The sequence below is a fragment of the Bos indicus x Bos taurus genome, chromosome X (genome assembly GCF_003369695.1).
Source record: "Bos indicus x Bos taurus breed Angus x Brahman F1 hybrid chromosome X, Bos_hybrid_MaternalHap_v2.0, whole genome shotgun sequence".
Taxonomy (NCBI): Eukaryota; Metazoa; Chordata; class Mammalia; order Artiodactyla; family Bovidae; genus Bos; species Bos indicus x Bos taurus.
The window spans coordinates 52,527,624-52,538,424 of NC_040105.1; the positions used below are offsets into that span (position 1 = coordinate 52,527,624).

At 48.8% G+C, this 10,801-nt stretch overlaps 1 long non-coding RNA gene across 1 annotated transcript; it reads left to right on the plus strand.

The window, feature by feature from the left end:
• The first annotated feature begins 998 nt into the window (after window positions 1-998).
• On the plus strand, window positions 999-10,167 carry LOC113887307. The gene is made up of 2 exons (XR_003509699.1): window positions 999-2,037; window positions 4,469-10,167. It is a non-coding gene; the product is annotated as an uncharacterized LOC113887307 (long non-coding RNA).
• The last annotated feature ends 634 nt before the right edge of the window (window positions 10,168-10,801 follow it).

Sequence of the window (10,801 nt, forward strand, 5' to 3'; positions counted from 1 at the left end):
TCTCCCAAGGGAGCTTTTCTTCTTGAAACTCAGAGGCATGCGTTTAGTCTGTGTGGGCACGTTTAGCAGGGCTAACATGGCATTTCAAGGTTGTTCATCCTTTACCAGGTATCAGACCACATTCAAATATTTCTTTCTGTCACCTTAGTTACTCCTCCTTCAAAGACCCATCAGTTTGGAAGATTTCAATCCTAATTGATGAGGTGAGAAACCAGAGGACAGAGAAGTTAGGGGAATTGCTCAGAGTCACATAGGCCACCAGAGGAAAAGTGACCCACAAACTTCGGCATCCTCCATTCAGAGCCCCCGCTCTTTATTTCTTCAGTAAAGTTGTCATGTGTGTGTGCATGCTAAGTCACATCAGCCATGTCCAACTCTTTGTGACCACGTGACTGTAGCCCGCCAGGCTCCTCTGTCCATGGGATTCTCCAGGCAAGAGTACTGGAGTGGGTTGCCATGCCCTCCTCCAACCCACGCCTCCTGCAGCTCCAGCATTGCAGGAGGATGCTTTACCGCTGAGCCACTGCGGAGGCCCAAATTTCACATATGATATTATATTTGTTTCAAGTGCACAACAGAGTGATTCCATAGTTTTAAACATTATGAAATGAATTGCTAGGATAAGTTTGGTTACCATGTGTCACCACAGAGATTTCTTACAAGATTATTGACTATATTCCCTGTATGTACATTCCATTCTCATGACTTATTTTATAACTGGAAGTTTGTAGCTCCTAATCCCTTCCCTGTTTTACACATCTCCCTACTCCCTCCTCCTCTGGTAACCACCAGTTTGTTCTCTGTGTCTCTGAGTCTATTTCTGTCTTGTTTCCCGTGTTCTCTTATTTTATTTCTGAGGTTCCACATGTAAATAAAACTGTGTGGTATTTGTCCTTCTCTGTGTGCCTAGTTTTTCTTGGCATAACACCCTCTAGGTCCATCCATGTTGTCGACAATGACAAGATTTCATTTTTTTTTTATTGCTGAGTAATATTCCACTGTGTGTGTGTGTGTGTGTGTGTGTACCATTTCTTCCTTTTTGACTCATCTATTGATGGGCACTTCCATATCTTGGCTCCCCTTGGCTGTAAATAACGCTGCAGTGAACAGAGGAGCACGTATATCTTTTGTGACTAGTGTTTCTTCTATTCTTGAGAAAAATACCGAGAAGTGGAACTGCTGGATCATATGGTAGTTCTTGTTTTCAGTTTTTGAGGAAACCCTCATTGTCTCCATAGTGGCTGCACCGATATACATTTCCACCAACACCTGAGGAGGGTTTCCTTTTCTCTACATCCTCCCCAACATTTCTTACTTGACAGGTATGAGGAAGTACTTCAACTGTGGTCTTGATTTTCTAATCCCTGATGAGGAGAAGTTCAGCATCTTTTCATATGTCTATTAGACATCTGTATCTCTTCTTTGCAGAAATGTCTATTCAGTGCTTTGCCCCATTTTAAAATCAGAGTTTGGGTGTTTTTCCCAATACATTCTATGAGTCCTTTAGCTATTTTGGATGTGTACCACTTTTGGGATGTGTATCACTTGCTCATATCTTCTCCCACTCAGCAGGTTGCCTTTTTCTTTTGTTGACGGTTTCCCTTGATGTGTAAAAGCTTTTTAGTTTGATGAACTCCCATTTGTTTATTTTTGCTTTTGTTGCTGTTGCCTAAGGAGACGTGTCAAAAAAACTAATGCTAAGACCTATGTCAAAGAGCATATTGCCTATGTCTTCTTCTAGGAGCTTTATGGTTTAAGGTCTAACAATTTCGCCTTTAATCTTCTCTTGTTGTTGTTTATTTTTGAATGTTGTGTAAGAAAGGGGTCCAGTTTTCCATAACCATTTATTGAAGAGACAGCATTTTCCGTGATGGATGTTCTTGGCTCCTTTGTCATAGACTAATAGGCCATATGAGCACAGGTCTATTTCTGACAGAGCATCCCCAACTGTACCCTCCGTAAAGGCTGGGGTGAAGTAAGAAGACCCGGTGACTCCAGTGTCCGTCCACAGCTGGTGGCACACCAAGTCTGGATAAGGTACGTCACTGATGCTAGCCACAGTGCACTGGGGCAGGGATGGTCATCCCCGCCTGGCACAAGTTCCCCAGGGTGGGATGCGATGGGCTCACTCCAGCAGCCAACCCAGGTCAATCCTGGCATCCCCAGTCCCTCATTTAGCCAATCATGAAGGTTTTCACTGTATATGTTACATCCCCTCCATGCTGTGTCACACTGGCTGTTGAGACGGGGAGGTGAGGAGGAATTGCATGGCCAGTCCCTGCCCTCGAGAGTTGACTCATTGAGCAGAGAGGAGATCTGACACCCTTAGATGTGGTGGCGAGTGTGTCACTGATCCCCTGTGAGGCTGCGTTGCTAGGAGATGAGAGGACTGACAAGGATCAGGGTAGATGAAGTGGACGTGGCCGGGGAGGGGACAGGGTATTCTGGGTCCTTGCTGTGCCAGTCCCAACTGCAGAATTACCTACAGCCTGCACGAGGTCGCCCGGAGGATGGATGGGTGGCTGTAAATGAGGATATCAGCAGTGGAACCCCCTCCCCACCTCAAAGTCTGTATCCCCAACCTGCGTATTGGGTGTTGGTGATCTGGGGGTCACTTCTGAGACAGCATACTCTCCCCAGTTACAGACTAGGAGCCAGAATCCTGTGATGTGTAGAGATGACCAGCACGTCAAATTCTAGACCAGAGACCGAGTCATAGGAACCAACAGGCCAGAGAACACTGGTTGGGAGTTGGGTTAAAGGCAGTGGCCAAATAACAAATCTGAATGTACCTATAGCAAGCAACGATATTGAACCATTCATTTAAAGACCTTCCCACAGAGGGAAATCCTGGGCCTCCTGGTTTCACCAGTGAAATCTATCAAAGGTTTAAAGAAGAAATAGCACCCATCCTTCACAGACTCTTCCTGAATAGACAGGAGGGAGGAGGGAACATTTCCTAATTCATCCTATAAGCACAGTATTACCCCAGTACCAAAGCCAGACTTGCCATCACCAGAAAGCTACAGACCCATATCTATCATGAATAGCGATGCATACACCCTCAACACAGTACCTGCAAACCAAATCGAGAAACATTTCGCAAAGGGCTGTGCGAGATCTTTCCCAGGACGGCAGTATTGGACCAACACTCAACTTCAGTTACGGGAAACAGCGTATTGATGTAATGAAGGACGGAAACCACCTGCCATCTTGACAGACAAAGAAAAAGCATTTGACACAGTTCAAGACCCGTTCATGACAAATAAGTAAATAACTATATCAATAAACACGGTCAACTGCCGGGAGCAGGAGCTCTGCCCCTGGCAAAGGTCATGAGGAAGGAGGCTCGGCATACACAAAGGCAGGATCGAGCCGCAGGAGTCCCTCTGGAAATTCTCGAGCATCTACCCCCAAAACCAGAGTCTGCCTACTTTCTGCTTTGTGCTCTCACCTACACCTCTGATTTTACGGGGGGCTGTCCCCCACTACATCTCTCTGGAAAAAAAAAAAAGAGTTAACTTACAGCTCCAGTTAATAAAGTTCCTGGGTATGGTAGTGTTTCAACCTGCAAACTCCTTTGGAAGTCCTTTAGCCTGCCCCTGAATAGGTTTTTCTGGCCACATGTGATTGCTCAGAGCCTCCCAACTGTGAGAGGCATGAGATGTTTTAAACTGTCTAAATACAGATTCCTTTGAGCAGTTAAAAGATTGATTAGAAATTGTATTGGTGAAGGGTTTTTCACTTGTTGGGCCAATGTTTGCTGCTAAGTCTCCATGTCCCTTACCTGCTGTGTCCCTGGCAGTGTATTGATTAATATAATTGGTGTAATTAGTAGCTTTAATGTTTGTAACCTTGGACCCTTGAGTTAATTCTTTTTCTTGTTATAGCCCACCACACCTTTGCCCTATAGGAATGCAACTTTAATGCTTTTGGAGGGTGGCGCCTGACTAATGACCTTTAGAGAAAAATAAGTTTTCTGAAGAAAGGGTCTTAAAATGTTAACAGGCCTCCGGGCCAGAAGATGATGCAAATCACCTAAACTTTTGCATATGATAGGTCTGCAGGAAGAAAGCCTGGCTTACTGCATGAGTCTACCCCTTCCCCCATTATCCTCTATGCATAATTTAAGGTATAAAAACTACTTTAGAAAATAAAGTGTGGGCCTTGTTCTCTGAAACTTGGTCTCCCCATGTCATTCTTTCTTTCTCCTTCTGGCTGAATTTTTCCTCTGAGGTGGGGAAGCTCGTCAAGCCTACTAATTTTGCCTGGGCTTCTAAGACGTGACCGGGGAGGCCTTAGTGTCTCCTCTCCTTCGGGAGAACTGGAGGACACCTGCGGCCTTCGTAGGTGACGTAAATTCCCTGCTTTGGAACTTTATTCAGCCTCTTTTCTTCACTGAATTTCTTCGCTGAGCTATCCTTATTTCACCATGCTTTATATCCTTAATTAACGTTTTATTAAGCAGTTGTTTCCTGATCCTCGCTGACGCCGTCCCCGCTTCGAATTCCCTGGATCCACCAGGGCTGGACCCCGGCAGTCAACCATCTCTGGATAGAAGGGATCGTCGTTGCCGTGCTGAAGAACATCCCTGAGAAACATCCAGCTCTCGTCACTTCACATCTAGTAGAGTCTGAGTGAATGCTTGCCTCCTGAGATCCAGACCAGGACAGGAGGTCTGCTTCAACCACCTCTATTCCACACTGACTGAAGGGTCTAGCCTGTGCACCGTGCAAAGAAGAAATGAAATCATGGAGAAATGAGAAATGAAACCCATGTCCACACAAATACTTGTCCTTCGATGTCTTTCAGAGCAGCACTGTCTGTAATCTCCAAATAGTGGAGCAGCCTAAAAGTCTGTCAGCTGCAGAGTGGTAAACAGAGTATTTATTCTGTAGCCATGCAGTGGAACAGCACAGATGGATGAAAAGTGATGAACTTCTGCTTTCTGCTGCCACATGGGTCAGCCTCCAAAGCACTTCGCTAAGTGAAAGAACCCAGACAAAAAAGGCCACTTCCTGCAGGAGTCCGTTGATGTGAATGCACACAAAGGGCAAATCTAGAGAGACAGAAATTAGATGAGAGGATGCCTGGGCCTGCAGGTCCTGTTGGGGATCGACTGCTGATGGGTACACGGAACCTTTTAGTGGTGCTGGCAGTGTTCCACAACTGCACTGTGGAGGTGATTGCACCACTGTGTGAAGTTACTAAAAGTCAGTGCCCTGGAAGTGATGGCTGTGATTTGTGGTGTGTAACTATACCTCAGTACAGCAGTTTAGGAAGGTACTGCAGATGTCCAAGTGAGACATGTGGGAAAAGATATGCCATTGCTTTTTTTGTCAATGAGGAGCCCCTGCTCCTTCCACGTTCTGGGTCCGGCCTCCTCCACATGTGCTAGATGCTCCCTCTAGAGACAGTCGCTGTGCACGTCAGGATGGAATCCCCAGTGAGCACACACGTCTAGTGTGTCTCTGTGTTTACGCACAGACGCCCATTGTGTGCCCACAAGTCAATGGCTCTGGACAGGCTCCCAGAACCCACCCTGCATCTAAAATTCTACTTAGTTGTTCTCCCAGTCTTCTCAAATCACGTGGACCCAACTTCCGTTTCCCAGATTCAGTAACGGATCTTGGCCCTTAGCTCCAACCTCTGGTCACAGGAATACCTGTTAACCTGGTGCGAGGGCCCCTGCCTGACTTCAGCAACCCAGGAGGGATGCTCAGCAGAGCAGTAAGCAAGACAATGGAACTCCATCCATCCTCCTTCTGCCTCCAGGACTGAGGTGCGTTTCCCTCCCCTCCATCTGCCTGAGTGTCTGGTAAGGAACGGGACTTGGGGGCATAACACACCACTGAGTCATTGAAATTGTTCTACATATGGCTGTGAATAAATATGTAAAAATACCGTTCAGAAGGGAAGATACATAATTAAAAAAATATTTTAACGTCTTTAGTAGCAAACATGGCTCTTCAGTTCAGTATTCTATTTAAAAGCAGGACGAGTGAAGCATCATGAGATTGTGTTTCTCAACCTAAACTGTGCATCAAATCTCCCCTGGAGAGGCTTTAGAAGAGCTGATGCTGGCAGGACATCCCCAGAGAGTCTGAAGTAGTAGGTGTGTTGCCCTGGCGTGAGCATTATCTCAAAAAGTTCTCTTATGAAAGCCGAGCTTGCAGCTGTGGAAACAGAACCCATTCTTCCAGGAGGAAATGGAAGATCGAAAATTGGCAACTCCTCTCTACAGCGAAAGCATGGTTCCATCATGACCCGCTAGGCTAGACAGATATCTTAGGCTGAGGAAAGGGACAACTTGCCCAAATTAATACTACTTTGAAAACTGACCTTGTGCTTGCTCTGCTGCATGTTCCTGAATCCAAAGTTTTACAGTTGAAACCCTGCTGTTGTTAGTGAAACTTACTACATTTTAGTTCTTGTCAGGATCCCTTGTGCCTAGTTAGTTGAATACATTTCTAAAACACTGTGGAGATAACTTCATTCGACAGATCAGAATAGTGCATCAAAGATTAAAGATGGCTGAGAATTGTAGCTGCTGATGTTGATGTAGCAGGATTGGCTGTCAGCATATCTGCTGCCTGTGCTCAGTTGCCGTTTTAACCTGTTTCCTGTGTTATCAAATTAACTCCCGTGCTCAGATGAAGACCAAATTGGAACGGAATGCTTATTGGGAAAAATACAGTTAAGCAATCCCTTGTTTGGTGCACACCCATGAAGACCCACCTCCCTAAACGTTCTTTAGGGATCTCTTCCGGATATTCTTTGGCACATTCCCCAGCGATGGACTTGCACTGCTGTGTCCTGACTCATCGTCTTGTTAAAGACAGGGCTTTCAACCTCTCAGGTGCATTACAGCACCCGGGTTCTCTCAGAGATCCAAAAGAGGGTGAAGGCCCGAGCTCAGGACACCTTCAGAGCGTGTCTGCAGGAACAGGGCCTCTCAGAGGAACCCATCCCCACCTGTGGCAATAGGAAGATCTCGGGTGAGCCTTTTCCAGAGCAGCTCCAGGGGAGTCATGGCACAGTGAAGATCACAGCCAGCAGCATGCCTGGGATTGTGGTTTAAGGAACTGGGTGGATGGCAGTGCCCATCCATGAGACAGGAAACGTTGGCCTGGGGCTACTAGCAGGCCTGCAGGGCTTATGGGACATCTGAGTGCAGATGCCCCATACGTCTCGGCCTGTGGGGAAAATGGGGCCCAGCTGAGATCTCCTAGGTAGATTTAGTGATAGGAAAAGCCAACAGCATACAGGGGGATACTGATGAAAACAAGTCAGATGGGTAAAAGCTCTGGGGGGTGACATGGTCACCCAAGTATCATGTGTGGAGTGGAAGAGCACAGGGCAGAGGTTGGAAACCAGAGGAAAACAAAGCCCAAGATTTAGGAGGGGATCAAAGTAAGTGGACAGACAAGGATACTTAGAAGTAATGGACTGAGAGGTAGGGGGAAAGCCAGGGTGGGCTGCTGTCACATCACAGACTCTGACCAAGGAAAAGTGGTGTTGAAAACGGAATGTGTCTGTGGCCAATACAGCACTGGGTACTATGGTTTGGCCCACGGAGCTCTTGGGAGAAGTTAGCAAGGGGATGTTCTGTGGATGGGCACATGGCGGAGGAATCGAGAGGTAACCAGATAAGGATGATCCTGGTGTCTGTACTTTCAAGAAGCATGGCTTGAAAGGAACCAAAGACGCATGGTATTGGAAGTAGCAGGCTGTGTGTTTGCAGGGTGTGATCTCCTCTCCTGGCTCCCCCTGGTGATGCTGACCTGCACCGCCCGTGGGTGGGATGGTGAAACTTGCATTTTTGTCTCCCTCCTCTTGCTGTGGGCCCGGTCCTCCCCGGCTGACTGAGCCTCAGCCACCCTGCTGGCATGTGCAGACCCCTCTGAATCTGGGTCTGATCGTCCAGCCCATCCCCCGGCAGGGACGTCCACTCCTCAGTCTCAGCCGCAAGGTCCCCTAGCCCATTGCCTGCTTAGGCTTCATCTAGATTCAGTCCCTTTCTACATTTCTCCCTCAGGTGATGCAGAGCCCTCCCTTGGATTTCACCTGCACCGCAGCAGGAACCAAGATCAGCTCCAGAAAATGAAATTCCTAAACTGCAGCCACCCTTCTGCCCAAAGACTCCATTGGGTCATTGTACAGTGTGCCCCCTGTGAGTCCCAAGTGTGAATGGGGTGCAACCCTCCTTTCCCTGGTGTTCCTCTTCATTTCATGTCACACCTCCCTTGTCTGAGCTCTCTCACCTCTGCCTGCCACTGCCTCTGTGGGCCGTTCCCCCGCAGTGACTGGGACGCTCTTTTCTTTGGCTTGTCTTTCATTTGACCCAAGACTTCCCAAACAATATCCAGGTGTAGAATGTGTACCTTGTCGAGTACATCTAGGAGACACTGTTGTCACATAAGCCCCACGCCCCTGAACTATATTAAAAAAAAGAGGGATAAAGAACACAAGAGTCAAATATGCCAAAGATGCCTGGGATGTTGGTTTAGATGAGCACTGAAGAGTGTCTGTGGGATCAGGAAGTATGGATATTAATGATGGCCATGACGAGACCAGTTACAGCGGAGTGACTGGGACAAAAGCTCCACGGAAGGGGGCTGAGGAGAGAATATCTCAGCAGAATTTGAAGCAGTTTTGCTTTGAAGGGCAATCGGTAATGTGCCAGGAGCTGCAGAATAGGGTGGAAGACGGTGGGTTTCCCCCTGTGCTGTGGAATGCTGGGATGAAGAGGGAGCAAGTGCTGGTTCAGGAGAGAGGAATGATAACTGCAGGTGCAAAGTCCCTGAGAAGGTTCAAGGCATGGGATCCTGGGCAGAGGTGAGGGGCTGGGTGCAGTCAGGAGCAGGCGTGGAGCGGGGCAGCAGAGTGCCAGGGCAAAAGCATGCAGATCGGGACTGGGAAACTTGAGAAATCGCACGGGGTTGCTTCGGTATTCTCCACGAATTATTAGTGGGTGGGGCTGGTGGTCATTAGCATGGAAGAAGGTTACTAGTGTGTAGTCTAGGAGTGTAGCTAGGTGACCATGAAACTGAACAGCGGTCTACTCCCGCCATGGATTCAAGATAAAACACTTCTGTAAAGTTTTCTCCTCGATGCTCAGGTACTCAGACACAGGCAGGGAGTGGGCAGGCAGGAGGGTGCAAGGAGCCCAACAGGTGTGTTTGTCGGGGAGAGGTGTGTTTGCGGGGGAAAGCTTCCAGCCCTGGCTCAGCCGATCCAGGAGGGGCCTGGTGCATGCTGGGAAAGGACGCGTGGCCGGTGAGCTGGAGGTGTCCAGGAGGTTGTGGTATCAGTGCACTGGCAGTAGTGCGAAGGAGCTGGAGGACAGGACGTCATGTTGAGGGTGATGCCAGGGAGGAAGGCTGGAAACAGGACAGCATGAGGGGCGCGGTCTTTCTTGATGCCCGGGGCGGGACGGTGGGCAGAGGGATGCTCGGGTAGGGAGGAAGGGAACATCGCTAAGGACAAAAAGTCTCCCGGGGTGACCGGGTGTGCCTCGTGGGCACTGAGGAGGGATCAGAAGAGTGAGGCCTGAGAGAACAGCGAGTGTACCACGGGAGGAACGCGTTCACAGGCCGGGGGTGGGAGGGAGGAGAATGGACAGGGGACTTGTAACGTCCCCGCACGTGGGGGGCTTCGGCAGTGGGCGACAGGACCCGGACGTCACGACCGGTCAGGTTCTTCAGTGGAGAGTTCCAAACAAGTTCCCAGACAAAACTCCCAGCCGACCAGGGCCAAGAGACTGGCACGGGCCTCACTGGGTGGCTGCGCGCATGCCCAGAGCCAGCCAATCGGAGTGCAGCCCCGCCCACCAAGCTCCGGATCTTCCCGGACACCCTAACTTCCTGCCCGTGTTGCTATGGTTCCGCGGACTGCTCGCTGTCCAGGGGTGGTTTGGCCGGACCCCGTCGAGAGATTCTCTTCCTTTCTCTGGTCCTTACGGGCATCCCCCTTAACTTTCGCGTCCACGCTGTCCAGTCCTCTGCGGGAAAACCCAGCAGAAACGATGAATTTTCTTCCGGGCTTGCGGCGTTTTGGTTTCTGTAGCCTGCAGGTGGCAGTGTTGCTCCACAGTGTCGCCGGGCCGGTTTTTTCCTCCGCCCTCGCGCTTTAATAAAATAACAGGAAGCTTTTGGCCACAAGAAACAGCTGGTTTGGTTTTATTTTGTTTTCCTCCGCTTGTGCCGGTTGGCTGATTCAGACTGCGTCTGAGCCCTTCAGAGAGCCCGTTGTGAGAACTTTCGCCGGACGCACTGACACTTAAAAATCCAACAACATAATATAAGCTGACATAGTGAATGTAGTGGAAGGAGTGGTTACCCTTGTCTTGCTTCCCATCGTTGAGGAATTCCTGTATGTTTAAAGAGAACTTTATTATGACAGTGAGTTTTGACTTCAAAATCATTACGTGAAGTGGAAGTGAAAGTGGCTCAGAAGTGTCTGATTCTTTAAGACCCCTTGGACTGTAGCCTGCCAGGCTCCTCTGCCCATGGGATTCTCCAGGCAAGAATAATGGAGTGGGTTGCCATTTCCTTCTCCAGAGGATCTTCCCAACCCAGCCATTGAATCTGGCTATCCTGCACTGCAGGCTGACTCCTTACCATCTGAGCCACCTACAATAATAACATGATGGGGACAAGTGCCAAGCTAAGATCCTGCTGGGTAGTTGATGCTGGACACCACCCAAGAAGCAGATGCTATTACTGCCCTCATATGCCTTTGGGACCTTGGGCACACAGAGGAAGAGTCAGCTCTCCGGGTTCTCAGGGTTCCTCAGAGA